The sequence below is a fragment of the Haematobia irritans genome, chromosome 1, assembly GCF_050003625.1.
Source record: "Haematobia irritans isolate KBUSLIRL chromosome 1, ASM5000362v1, whole genome shotgun sequence".
In the NCBI taxonomy this organism is placed as follows: Eukaryota; Metazoa; Arthropoda; class Insecta; order Diptera; family Muscidae; genus Haematobia; species Haematobia irritans.
Genome location: NC_134397.1, coordinates 139,244,582 through 139,259,622, shown reverse-complemented (window position 1 = coordinate 139,259,622; position 15,041 = coordinate 139,244,582).

Genomic DNA, 15,041 nt, shown 5'->3' with positions numbered 1-15,041 from the left:
ATAGACGCCATGAATATGCCATTGTTTCCTCAGTATTTTCTAGCTTTAAGTTACCTTCCATTTTTATGTTTTCAAATAAAAAACTTCACAATGTATTGCATATTTGAAAGAGTTTTTAAAGAACTTGTCATCAAAAGTCTATGTTTACGTTCATAAGTATGCACCAAAAAACAACATAGACTCCCTCTCCTTCAGTCATTCCTCTCAAGTGCATTGAAATGTGCAAAAATAATTGTTCTTTTTTTTGTTTTACTCTCTTTTGGGTTCGGGTTGGTTTCACTAGGTATGAATGGCAGCATAGTCCATTATATTTCGTCGTAGTTACCTACATACGTGCTGAGTTTTTCACGTACCACAATAGTCGGCTCTTTGCAGGGTTCCTGGTTTTAATGGTATCCTGACACTTCCGCTGTGGTGGTTGCTCTGCTGAATTATGACATGCATGGATGGCATGGTGCCGAGATTAATGCATGGTGCACAAATATTGTATAAATGTAATACGCTGAACAAAAAAATATGAATTTTTCCATTTCCAAATTCTTTCACACCAAAAACAAAAGTGATTAAAATTGTGCAAATGAAATTATTCATTAATATAGCGAAACAAGTTCATTGTGATAAAGAAAGAGTTCCTAAGTAATTCAAAAGGATTAGTCATTGAATCGACTTTCCAACTTTTAAAGCAGCGTCGATTTTGTCAAACATCATACTTCGATTAATCGATTTCAGTCGATTATCAGAAATATCAAAAGTCGACTTTTCAATCTTTTCAAAATTTTTTTCAGTGTTTGGAAAATTACAACTATTTCAAAACTCGGATTTTCATCTATGTGCAAATTTAGAAGACTCGACTTTCCATCTTTTTTAAAATTTGGAGGAATCGATTTTTTTGGCTTCTTATTTGAATCGATCAAACATATCACAAGTCGACTTTTCGAATTTTCGACTTTTTCAAAATATGTGAGAATCTGCTTTGCAACTTTGTAAACTTTTTGAGCTGTTTTGATCTAAACATCTAAAGTCGATTATTCGATTTAAGGTGATTTTCAAAAGTATTAAAATTCGAGTGGGAAAAGTCGACCTTTTGACCTTTTCAAAATTTGGAAAAGTCGCTTTGTAACCTTTTTCAGTATTTGGAAACTACAACTAACTCTTTTTTAAAATTTGGAATTGTCTACTTTTCGGCTGTTTTGAAATTTGGAAGATTCGACTTTTCGAATTTTCGAATTTTCGACTTGTTTAAAATTGTGAAGAATTGACTTTTCAACTTTCCAAGCTGCGCCAATTCACGATAAAAACTCGACTAATTGATTTTCAAAAAAATTCATCGATTTTTCCAGATTTCGACTGTTAAAATTTAAAAATTCAATTGATTCAATAAAATTTTTAATTGAAACAAAAATTATTAGTATCAATTAAGTTTTTAATTGGATCAATTAATTTTTCAATTGACTTTCAATTAAATTTTTAATTGATACTATCATTTCTGTGATTGAAGACATTTCAATTAAAAAATTAATTGGATCTATTAATTTCGTGATTGAATCAGAGTTTTTGTTTTGTGTTTTCGATAGAAATAAAATTTTTAAAAAATTTTCTATAGAAATAAAATGTTTAAAAAATTTTCTATAGAAATAAAATTTTGACAAAATTTTCTATAGAAATAAAATTTTGACAAAATTTGAGATAAAAATAAAATTTTCTATAGAAACAAAAAATTTTACAAAATTTTCTATAGAAATCAAATGTTGAAAAAATTTTCTATTGAAATAAAATTTTGAAAAAAAAAAAAATTATAGAAATAAAATTTAGACTAAATTTTTTTATAGAAATAAAATTTTGACAAAATTTTCTATGGAAATAAAATTTTGACAAAATTTTCTATAGAAATAAAATTTTGACAAAATTTTCTATAGAAATAAAGTTTTGATTAAATTTTCTATAGAAATAAAATTTTGACAACATTTTGCTATAGAAATCAAATTTTGACAAAATTTTCTATAGAAATAAAATTTTGACAAAATTTGAGATAAAAATAACATTTTGACAAAATTTGAGATAAAAATAAAATTTTCTATAGAAAAAAATTTTGACAAAATTTCTATAGAAATAAAATGTTGTACATTTTTTCTATTGAAATAAAATTTTGACAAAATTTTCTTTAGAAATAAAGTTTTGACAAAATTTTCTATAGAAATAAAATTTTGACAAAATTTTCTCTAAAAATAAAATTTTGAGAAAATTTTCTATAGAAATAAAATTTTGACAAAATTTTCTATAGAAATAAAATTTTGACATAATTTGAGATAAAAATAAAATTTTTGAAAGATTTTCTATAGAAATCAAATTTTGACAAAATTTTCTATGGAAATCAAATTTTGAAAAAATTTTCTATAGAAATAAAATTTTGACAAAATTTTCTATGGAAATAAAATTTTGACAAAATTTGAGATAAAAATAAAATTTTGACAACCTTTTCTATAGAAATAAAAAAAAATGTTCTATAGAAATAAACTTTTGATAAAATTTTGTATTGAAATAAAATTTTGACAAAATTTTGTATAGAAATAAAATTTTGAAAAAATTTTTTATAGAGATAAAATTTTCTATAGAAATAAATTTTGAAAAATTTTCTATAGAAATAAAGTTTTGACAAAATTTTCTATAGAAATAAAATTTTGACAAAATCTTCTGTAGAAATAAAATGTTGACAAAATTTTCTATTGAAATACAATTTTGACAAAATTTTCTATAGAAATAAAATTTTGATAAAATTTTCTATAGAAATACAATTTTGACAAAATTTTCTATAGAAATAAAATTTTGACAAAATTTTCTATAGAAATAACATTTTCACAAAATTTTCTATAGAAATAAAATTTTGACAAAATTTTCTATAGAAATAAAATTTTGACAAAATTTTCTATAGAAATAAAGTTTTGATTAAATTTTCTATAGAAATAAAATTTTGACAACATTTTGCTATAGAAATCAAATTTTGACAAAATTTTCTATAGAAATAAAATTTTGACAAAATTTGCGATAGAAATAAAATTTTGACAAAATTTTCTATAGAAATAAAATTTTGACAAAATTTTCTACAGAAATCAAATTTTGATCAAATTTTCTTTAGAAATCAAATTTTGACAAAATTTTCTAACGAAATAAAATTTTGAAAAAAATTATTTTTAAGTTCAATGTCTTTAAAAATTTTAATTTTCGTGTAAGATCATAGTCATAGCCCAAACATCAAAAAAGTTTCGCTAATAGGAGAGATCATAATATATATATATATATATATTTTTTTTTTTTGTTGAAACAAAAAATATTTTTTTGTTCATAGTAACCACAAAAATTTGATCATAAATTTCAAAATAAGATTAGTGGTAAAATTTTCTTTAAATGTTGTTAGATAATTTTGAACATGATTGGCGTCCCTGTGTCTAATGCTAAAGCCGTTTTCTTGCCATGTAAGCTTTGATTCTAATAGTTTTTAGACTGAAAATGTGGTATTTCCCTTTCGCTTATCTGCTATATCCATACTCCTTCAACTATGAAAAATGTTTGCCCATTGGGATAATTTAATTAAAAGTTAACCAACCTGGATGAAGAAAAGCTAAAGTTTCAATTTGTTGTGTATGGCTGTTTCAGTTCTCCTTTTTCAAAAGGAGATGGTGACGGTGGGGGTGCAACAAAAGAATTTTGCTGCTGCACCATTCCCTAGATTAATAATTCTCTGCACTGATGCACATTAAAATGTTGAATTACCTGAGGGTGACTTTGCGCGACTGATTCTATTCGAGTAGGTAGAATCTTTGCTATGGAAAATAATAAAAATAATACCAGAAACTAGTAAAAGTTGAGTTGGCAGACTTATAAATTCCACAGTCCAAATGTCGAAAGACTTGCCGCTCTAGGATAGAACAGAGGGAGTTTTCCTTTAATACACTCAGTTGGATTGGTGGATGAGTGTGTGGATAGGTGCTATTGTTTATCCTCGATGATAAGAGCAGCATTGTCTTAATACAGCAAACAGTGATACACTTTTATAGTTTGATGCAACATTCTTTCATTTCCTTGTTCTAATTTTATGGCACAGAGTGGCAGTCCTGTGCCAGAAAAATTTATCAAAAATGTGGTAAATAAGAGAACGCAAAAGCGGGCTTTAGTGCCACATAAAGGTGGATGGCAGTTCTCTTCCATATTTTCATCATATTATTATGTGCCACATTCAATTCGTCTGCATCCTGGTGTAATCTGAAGATGTGGAAAATCTCATTGTTCTTTTGATTATTTTCCAAATCCATGAAATGGAAAAAAAGTTTCTAAAGCTCCTCATATGCTTGAAATGAAATCTTCATGAGGAAATGGAGACATGTGTGTCAGTTCTTGTCGGGAAGTTTAACATAATATGGGTGATGAAAAAAAATCTTAAATCAAAACTGCGAAATCACAACAAAGGACTTTCAATAATCACAACAAAGGACTTTCAAATAAAAAAATAATAATTTAATAAATTATTCAAAGACTATTTATTTAATTCATATGGACGTTACATCTATTTGGAAGTGTTTTCATTACAGCTTATTAAAATACCCAGATGTAATGGCTTACATTTGCAAAAATTTTAGAATAAATCTAACTTTATTCGACAATTTGGTAAAAAATTTATTTCTATAGAAAATTTTGTCAAAATTTTATTTCTATAGAAAATTTTGTCAAAATTTTGTTTCTATCGAAAATTTTGTCAAGATTTTATTTCTATAGTAGAAAATGTTGTCAAAATTTTATTTCAAAAAACAATTTGTCAAAATTTTATTTTTATAGAAATTGTTGTAAAAATGTTATTTCTATAGAAAATTTTGTCAAAATTTTATTTTTATAGAAAATTTTGTCCAATTTTTATTCCTATAGAATATTTTACCTACATTTTATTTCTATAGACAATTTTGTATAGAAAATTTTGTCAAAATTTTATTTCTATAGAAAATTTTGTCAAAATTTTATGTCTATAGAAAATTTTGTCAAAATTTTATTTCTGTAGAAAATTTTGTCAAAATTTTATTTCTATAGAAAATTTTGTCAAACTTTTGTGTCTATAGAAAATTTTGTCAAAATTTTATTTCTGTAGAAAATTTTGTCAAAATTTTATTTCTATAGAAAATTTTGTCAAAATTTTATTCCTATAGAAAATTTTGTCAAAATTTTATTTCTATAGAAAATTTTTCAAAAATTTTATTTTTATCTCAAATTTTGTCAACATTTTATTTCTATAGAAAATTTTGTCACAATGTTATTTCTATAGAAAATTTTGTCAAAATTTTATTCTTATAGAACATTTTGTCAAAATTTTATTTCTATAGAAAATTTTTTTCAAATTTTATTCTTATAGAAAATTTTGTCAAAATATTATTTCTATAGAAAAATTTTCAAAAATTTTATTTTTATCTCAAATTTTGTCAACATTTTATTTCTATAGAAAATTTTGTTAAAATTTTATTTCTATAGACAAGTTTGTATAAATTTTATTTCTATAGACAATTTTGTATAAATTTTATTTCTATAGAAAATTTTGTCAAAATTTTATTTCTATAGAAAATTTTGTCAAAATTTTATGTCTATAGAAAATTTTGTCAAAATTTTATTTCTATAGAAAATTTTGTCAAAATTTTATTCCTATAAAAAATTTTGTCAAAATTTTATGTCTATAGAAAATTTTGTTAAAATTTTATTCTTATAGAAAATTTTGTCAAAATTTTATTTCTATAGAAAATTTTTCAAAAATTTTATTTTTATCTCAAATTTTGTCAACATTTTATTTCTATAGAAAATTTTGTCAAAATTTTATTCTTATAGAAAATTTTGTCAAAATTTTATTTCTATAGAAAATTTTGTTAACATTTTATTCTTATAGAAAATTTTGACAAAATTTAATTTTTATCTCAAATTTTGTCAACATTTTATTTCTATAGAAAATTTTGTTAAAATTTTATTTCTATAGAAAATTTTGTTTAAATTTTATTCTTATAGAAAATTTTGTCAAAATTTTATTTGTATAGAAAATTTTTCAAAAATTTTATTTTTATCTCAAATTTTGTCAACATTTTAATTCTATAGAAAATTTTGTCAAAATTTTATTCATATAGAAAATTTTGTCAAATTTTTATTCCTATAGAATATTGTGCCTACATTTTATTTCTATAGACAATTTTGTATAAATTTTATTTCTATAGAAAATTTTGTCAAAATTGTATTCCTATAGAATATTTTGCCAAAATTGTATTCCTATAGAATATTTTGCCAAAATTTTTTTTCTATAGAATATTTTGCCAAAATTTTATTTCTATAGAAAATTTTGTCATTTTTATAGAATTTATTTTTATAGAAATATTATTCTTATAGAAAATTTTGTCCAAATTTTATTCCTATAGAATATTTTGCCTACATTTTATTTCTATAGACAATTTTGTATAGAAAATTTTGTCAAAATTTTATTTCTATAGAAAATTTTGTCAAAATTTTATTCCTATAGAAAATTTTGTCAAAATTTTATTTCTATAGAAAATTTTGTTAAAATTTTATTCCTATAGAAAATTTTGTCAAAATTTTATTTCTATAGAAAATTGTTCAAAAATTTTATTTTTATCTCAAATTTTGTCAACATTTTATTTCTATAGAAAATTTTGTCACAATGTTATTTCTATAGAAAATTCTGTCAAAATTTTATTCTTATAGAAAATTTTGTCAAAATTTTATTTCTATAGAAAATTTTGTTAACATTTTATTCTTATAGAAAATTTTGTCAAAATTTTAATTCTATAGAAAATTTTTCAAAAATTTTATTTTTATCTTAAATTTTGTCAACATTTTATTTCTATCGAAAATTTTGTTAAAATTTTATTTCTATAGAAAATTTTGTCAAAATTTTATTTCTATAGAAAATTTTGTCAAAATTTTATTTCTATAGAAAATTTTGTCAAAATTTTATTTCTATAGAAAATTTTGTCAAAATTTTATTTCTATAGAAAATTTTGTCAAAATTTTATTTCTATAGAAAATTTTGTCAAAAATTTTATTTCTATAGAAAATTTTGTCAAAATTTTATTTCTATAGAAAATATATAAAAAAAATTATATTTTTTATATTTATATTTTTACCCTTAAAGACCCACTCTAATATCTCTATCGACAAAATGCAATGCTATTTGCATAGCTTCATATTCACGCTGAACAGCGTGTAAACTAAAACCCTTTGAACAAAGTATAGAGAGTGAATGAATTTTTAATGAAAGTCATTTGAAACTTGAAAAATGATGCACGAACCACCATAACCACTAACATTATTGTTAAATTAAGCAAAAAAAATGTTTTTCTTAAAACAATGAAATCTGTAGATATGAAATTTATATTTTACTTGAAATGCTATACTACCATCAACTTCAAAACAAACAAAAAAAGAATGCAAAATCACCCGAAATGGTTATAGGATAGGGCATTATTCTTATTCTTTTGTTGCATGGAAACAAGAAAAAAAGCTGAAGTGCTTCTTTTTGCAATCGGTAAAGTTTTATGTAGTGGCGCAAGTGAATTGAATTCTTAAGAAATATTGGTGAATATCATATTCGTCAGAGAGTAAAAGATGCAATGGATGAAAAGCTTCGTTTGATGAAATGAAATTAATAGAAAATCATGCATACTGAAAAAAAGCGTGCCCGGTTTCATAGATTTTTTTGTCCCTAATGATTTTGGTATTGATTGCGAGCCAAAGAAGCGGAAAAAATTTAACATCCAAGTAAACCAAAAACTTCCATAAAAGTAGTTTGAATCCCCAATTTGTCATGCGGAAGTAGTGCAAACTTTCATCTTTTCCAATGAATTTTACATGGGCGTTTCATAGGACAGAAGTACTTTGTTTTTGAACAAAACGACTTCATTGAAAAGATTATCCAAAGACAAGGAAAAATCTTTACATCAGAAAAAATGTGTCCTCTACGCTAAGCAAAATTTGAATTCACAATAAATCTTTGGCCTCACGATAATGTTTTTTAGAGTAAAATGCACGTTAGAAACGAACATATTTTTACTACAAACATCTAACAAAACCATCAACTTTAAAATATTTTTTAGTAAATCAATATATTGGTTTTACATTTTCAAATGGCTATCTAAAAACCCCATACTGCAGCTATTCTTTAAATTCGTCTCAACCAAAATATAAAAAAATAGGATAACATAAAATTTACGTTGACTATTACTTTTAATGGATATCCTGGTTATTTAGGTTTTTTTCCCCTTTCTTTTCTTCTTGTGCAAAATTATCAAATGATTACTTTCGTATAAGGCACACCTGCTGTTACTTTTCGCAAGAATAATAATAGCTAGGTATTGTGCTCTTTTGTGAACTCATTTTCAGTCATAAAAACCATTCACCGGTAATGCTGTTCATTGCTAACAATAATTTTATGAACAAAAAATACAAAAAAAAAAAAAATTGAGTGGCTATAATAAAAACGCTAATAACACTGATCAACAAATTTTAAAGAAATTTAAAGTGATTTGCCGAGGGTATTGTAGGGTTTTCATTGAGTATTAATTATAGACTGAAAGCGTTTTATCACGAATTTGTGCAATTTTATGAATTCTTACTCAGTTTTTGTCCTATTTGAAACTAAACAAGTATATACGTCCGTAAGTTCGGCCAGGCCGAATCTTATGTACCCTCCACCATGGATTGCGTAGAAACTTCTACTAAAACGTTGGGTTGCGGCCGATGGCAAGGCATCTTAAAACTTCTTAACATCATCTTCTAAATTGTAAGTTAGTCCATGCGGGATATATAGTAGGCAAAACAAAGGCCGATTAAATACGTCTATATTCAGATCTTGACCGGTATATATACGGAAGAAACAATTACGAACCGATATGAACTTTTGTGCGGTAATAATAAAGCCAGAATTGAAATATTGGGTCGCTTTATATGGGGGCTATATACAATTATAAACACGATTCTACCAAAAATGACAGATTTTTTACTGTTTGGTAGATTCGTAGAATTCTTGATGTTTTGGAAGATCTTGCAAAATATTCCAAACAAAACAAAGGCCGATTAAATACGTATATATTCAGTTCTTGACCGGTATATATACGGAAGAAAAAATTACGAACCGATATGAACTTTTGTGCGGTAATTATAAAGCCAGAATTGAAATATGGGTGCTATATACAACTATAAACACGATTCTACCAAAAATGGCAGATTTTTTACTGTTTGGTAGATTCGTAGAATTCTTGATGTTTTGGAAGATCTTGCAAAATATTCCTCCACAACTAAGAGGTGCTTCATATAAATAAAATTTTCACAACATTTTCTATAGAAATAAATTTTTAACCAAATTTTTTAAAGAAATACTTTAATTTATATTTAAAAAAAAAATTTTTTTAAATTTATTTATACACTTTATTTTCCATTTTTATTTTCTTTTTCTTTTTTACTGAAACAAACAATTGTTGTAGTTAATTTCATTTCTGTTTTTTTTTATGTTCAAATTATTTTATTTTAATTTGTATAATATAAGGATGTTATTGTTGGACACTAAATGTACTGTACTGTAATTATAAGAATTAATTCTTGTCGTGCAGGTTATTAAAATACACAATAAAAAAAAAAAAAAATAAAATGTTGACAAAATTTTCTATGGCAATAAAATTTTGGTAGATTATTTTTGGCTCGAGTAGCAATCGTGATTATGAACCGAAAAGGGCAAATTTTTCTGTGATTTGGGATCGGTTTATCTCGGGACTATATATGACTATAGATTGATAGGGACCAATTTTGGTATGGTTGTGATCGGTCATATACTAGCGCAATGTACCAAATTTTAAACGGATCGAATGAATTTTGCTCCTTCAAGAGGCTCCGGTGGTCAAATCTGGGGATCGGTTTATATGGGTGATAGATATAGCAGGTGATAAGTCCCCGGTCTAACAAAGAAAAACACATTTTTTTTGTCAAAATTCGTTTTTATTATTCAACATAGTTCCCTTCAAGAGCAATACAACGATTATAACGACCTTCCAAATTTTTGATACCATTTTGGTAGTACTCCTTCGGTTTTGCCTCAAAATAGGCCTCAGTTTCGGCGATCACCTGTTCATTGCAGCCAAATTTTTTCCCTGCGAGCATCCTTTTGAGGTCTGAGAACAAGAAAAAGTCGCTGGGGGCCAGATCTGGAGAATACGGTGGGTGGGGAAGCGCGGGATTCGAAGCCCAATTCATGAATTTTTGCCATCATTCTCAATGACTTGTGGCACGGTGCGTTGTCTTGGTGGAACAACTCTTTTTTCTTCTTCATATGGCGCCGTTTTGCCGCGATTTCGACCTTCAAACGCTACAATAACTGTTGATGGTTTTTCCCTTCTCAAGATAATCGATAAAAATTATTCCATGCGCATCCCAAAAAACAGAGGCCATTACGTTGCCAGCGGATTTTTGAGTCTTTCCACGCTTCGGAGACGGTTCACCGGTCGCTGTCCACTCAGCCGACTGTCGATTGGACTCAGGAGTGTAGTGATGGAGCCATGTTTCATCCATTGTCACATATCGACGGAAAAACTCGGGTGTATTACGAGTTAACAGCTGCAAACACCGCTCAGGATCATCAACACGTTGTTGTTTTTGGTCAAATGTGAGCTCGTGCGGCACCCATTTTGCACAGAGCTTCCGCATATCCAAATATTGATGAATGATATGACCAACACGTTCCTTTGATATCTTTAAGGCCTCTGATATCACGATCAACTTCATTTTACGGTGATTCAAAATCATTTTGTGGATTTTTTTTATGTTTTCGTCGGTAACCACCTCTTTCGGGCGTCCACGGCATTCACCGTCCTCCGTGCTCATTTCATCACGCTTGAATTTTGCATGCAAATCAATTATTGTTGATTTCCCAGAGTCAAGCCAAGTTTTTGCTCCCACCGTTTCTTCCCTTCAGAAAACAGTATTTTATAAAAACAAGAAATTCCTTTTTTTTACATTTTTTTCATAATAACAAAAGTTGATTCACAAAAGACGCTCTATCTCACAAACTAATTGACTTACAGGCGTCAAATTTTGACACGAATCATTTGAAGGTTGGTACTATATAAAAATAATATGCGTTTAATATTAGCGACGCCATCTATGTGTCAGACCGGGGACTTATCAGCCAACCTGTTAATTATGGACCGATATGGACCAATTTTTGCATGGTCAAATCTGGGGATCGGTTTCTATGGGGGCTATATATAATTATGGACCGACATGGACCAATTCTGGCATGGTTGTTAGAGACCATATACTAACACCACGTACCAAATTTCAACCGGATCGGATGAATTTTGCTCCACCAAGAGGCTCCGGAGGTCTAATCTGGGGATCGGTTTATATGGGGGCTATATATAATTATGAACCGATAATGGACCAATTTTTGCATGGTTGTTAGAGACCATATACCATCACTATGTACAAAATCCAGTTTGCTTCTTTTTGATGCGCCGCAAGTCAAATCTGGGGATCGGTTTATATGGGGGCTATATATAATTATGGACCGATGTGGACCAAGTTTTGCATTGGTTTTAGATACCATATACCAATACAATGTACCAAATTTCAGCCAGATCGGATGAAATATGCTTCTCTTAAAGGCTCCGCAAGCCAAATCTGGGCGTCCGTTTATATGGGGGCTATACGTAAAAGTGATCCGATATGGCCCATTTGCAATACCATCCGACCTACATCAATAACTACCTATGCCAAGTTTCAAGTCGATAGCTTGTTTCGTTCGGAAGCTAGCGTGATTTCAACAGACGGACGGACATGCTTAGAGCGGCTCAGAATTTCACCACCACCCAGAATATATATACTTTATGGGGTCTTAGAGCAATATTTCGATGTGTTACAATCCTATGGTGGAGGGTATAAAAATTAAATTACTCAATTACAAATATAAAAATATAATTAAAAGAACTTCCTGTGTAGTCTAAATAAAAAACATCTTCAGAAGGACATTTTTGGAAGTGCTTTTAAAGTTGTGCCTTTACAATTGTTTGCTGGAATAAAAGTCGTTTGATAGTTGCCCTTACTAATTTCCTAGAAAGAAATTCGTCATTCAGTGTAAATGACTTCACGTTGTTCTATGTGTTTTTTATCGCCCTATTTTCGATAGTTCATTGAAAAGTAATGAACTTTAATGGTGGATTTTCATGGAAAGTTCGAATTGGTTTTAACCATGCACAAGCGTCCAAGGGTGTGGAGGTTGGGAGCTAGTCAAGTTTTATACCTGGTTGATATATCCTCATCCACACATGCCACTGATTATATCCACATATAATGATTATTAATTGGTGTTGTATTTATTTCCGAATTTATTGTGGAAGAGAAAAAAACTGACCTGCGTCGTTTGTCGTTTTCGAAAGGGAATTGAGTTTGAAATTGCCTGACTTACTGGCGGTGGTTGATGATGATGATGATTATGGGTTGGGCTACTAAGTATTTGTATGTATGACGTTTTCGAGAACAAAACGAAATGAATCTAAAAAAAACAACATTGACCGGATACCATACCATGTTTTTCACTCTCCCTCTTTGTATTCTATACCTGCATTTCATTACTATAGTGTGGCCATAGTAATATGTCCCTCTCACCATAGCCTCTATCGGCGGGGGTGTTTATTTTACCATTGGATTTTTATTTGTTTATTTTCTGGTATTCGTTGTTCAGAATACAATTTTCTTGTTGACACTATCATCATTATTTATGCATTTGTTACTTGTAAAAAATGGGTTTAATTTCAGTCAGTATGCAAGGGTGACAAACAAAACGTGTCGCAGCAGTAGCTATATAGATAGCACAGTGGTCAAACATCATGAAAGTTTTCTTACACAAAGTTAATTTCGAGTATGAGAAATGTTTATATCGTACTTCCATTGTTTTTTTTTACATGTTGGGGCTTAGAACGTTGATTGAAGATTTGTCCATTAACTGGATTCGGTATTTTTTTTCTATACAGAGAAGAAATGTGTCTTCCCACTCAACAAACAAATTAAGGGATCGAAATATTGGTCACAGCAGCTAAAATAATATTGTCGTGAGACCAAATACGAAAGCGAATTTTAATTACCATAGAAGATGCATTTCTCTGATATGCAGCTTTTTCCGTGTCCAAAAGACGATAAACTTTTCAATGAAGTCATTTTGTCCTTACTTTTAAGTGATTCGTCTTAAATATGGGTATCTTTACATGAAAGGAAATTTTGTTTGGTTAAGTTCAACTAATGAAATCGTTCTTCAGTTTGATGACTTTTTGTATCTTGACCACGGTTGCCAGTCGTGCCAAAAATAATCTACTAAAATATGATGAAAATTGTAACAAAAATCTAACAAATTTAAAAAATCTTATCTACTTCAAGTATTTGATAAAATTTTTGTGATTAGAATGAAAAAAATTTTTGTCAAAATTTAATTTGTATAGAAAATTGTGTCAAAATTTAATTTGTATTAAAAATTTTGTCAAATTTTTCTGAGGAAATGTTTGTCAAAATTTTATTTTTAAAGAAAATTTTGTCAAAATTTTGTTTCTATAGAAAATTTTTATTTTTATTTTTTTATTTTTATTTTTTATTTTTATTTCTTTTTGTATTTTTATCAATTTTATTTCTATAGAAAATTTTGTCAAAATTTTATTTCTTTAGAAAATTTTGTCAAAACTTTATTTCTATAGAAAATTTTGTCAAAATTTTATTTCTATAGAAGATTTTGTCAAGATTTTATTTCTACAGAAAATTTTGTCAAAATTTTATTTCTATAGAAAATTTTGTCAAAATTTTATTTCTATAGAAAATTTTGTCAAAATTTTATTTCTGTAGAAAATTTTGTCAAAATTTTATGGCTATAGAAAATTTTGTCAAAATTAGTATTCTATAGAAAATTTTGTCAAAATTTTATTTCTATAGAAAATTTTGTCAAAATTTTATTTCTATAGAAAATTTTGTCACCATTTTATTTCTATAGAAAATGTTCTCAAAATTTTATTTCTATTGAAAATTTTGTCAAAATTTTATTTCTATAGAAAATTTTGTCAAAATTTTATTTCTATAGAAAATTTTTGCAAAATTTTATTTTTATATAGAAAATTTTGTCAAAATTTTATTTCTATAGAAAATTTTGTCAAAATTTTATTTCTATAGAAAATTTTGTCAAGATTTTATTTCTAAAGAAATTTTGTCAAGATTTTATTTCTATAGAAAATTTTGCCAAAATTTTACTCCCATAGAAAATTTTGTCAAAATTTTATTTCTATAGAAAATTTTTTCAAAATGCTATTTCAATAGAAAATTTTTGCAAAATTTTATTTCTATAGAAAATTTTGTCAAAATTTTATTTCTATAGAAAATTTTGTCAAAATTTTATTTCTATAGAAAATTTTGTCAAAAATTTTATTTCTGCAGAAAATTTTGTCAAAATTTGTATTCTATAGAAAATTTTGTCAAAATTTGTATGCTATAGAAAATTTTGTCAAAATTTTATTTCTATAGAAAATTTTTTCAAAATTTTATTTCTACAGAAAATTTTGCCAAAATTTTATTTCTATGGAAAATTTTGTCAAAATTTTATTTCTATACAAAATTTTTTCAAAATTTTATTTCTATACAAAATTTTGTCAAAATTTTATTTCTATAGAAAATTTTTGCAAAATTGTATTTCTATAGAAAATTTTGTTAAAATTTTATTTCTGTAGAAAATTTTGTCAAAATTTTATTTCTATAGAAAAGTTTGTCAAAATTGTTGTTTCTATAGAAAATTTTGTCAAAATTTTATTTCTATAGAAAATTTTGTCAAAATTTTATTTCTATGGAAAATTTTTTTAAAAATTTTATTTCTATAGAAAATTTTGTCAAAATTCTATTTCTATAGAAAATTTTGTCAAAATTTTATTTCTGTAGAAAATTTTGTCAAAATTTTATTTCTAAAGAAAATTTTTCAAAATTTTATTTCTATACAA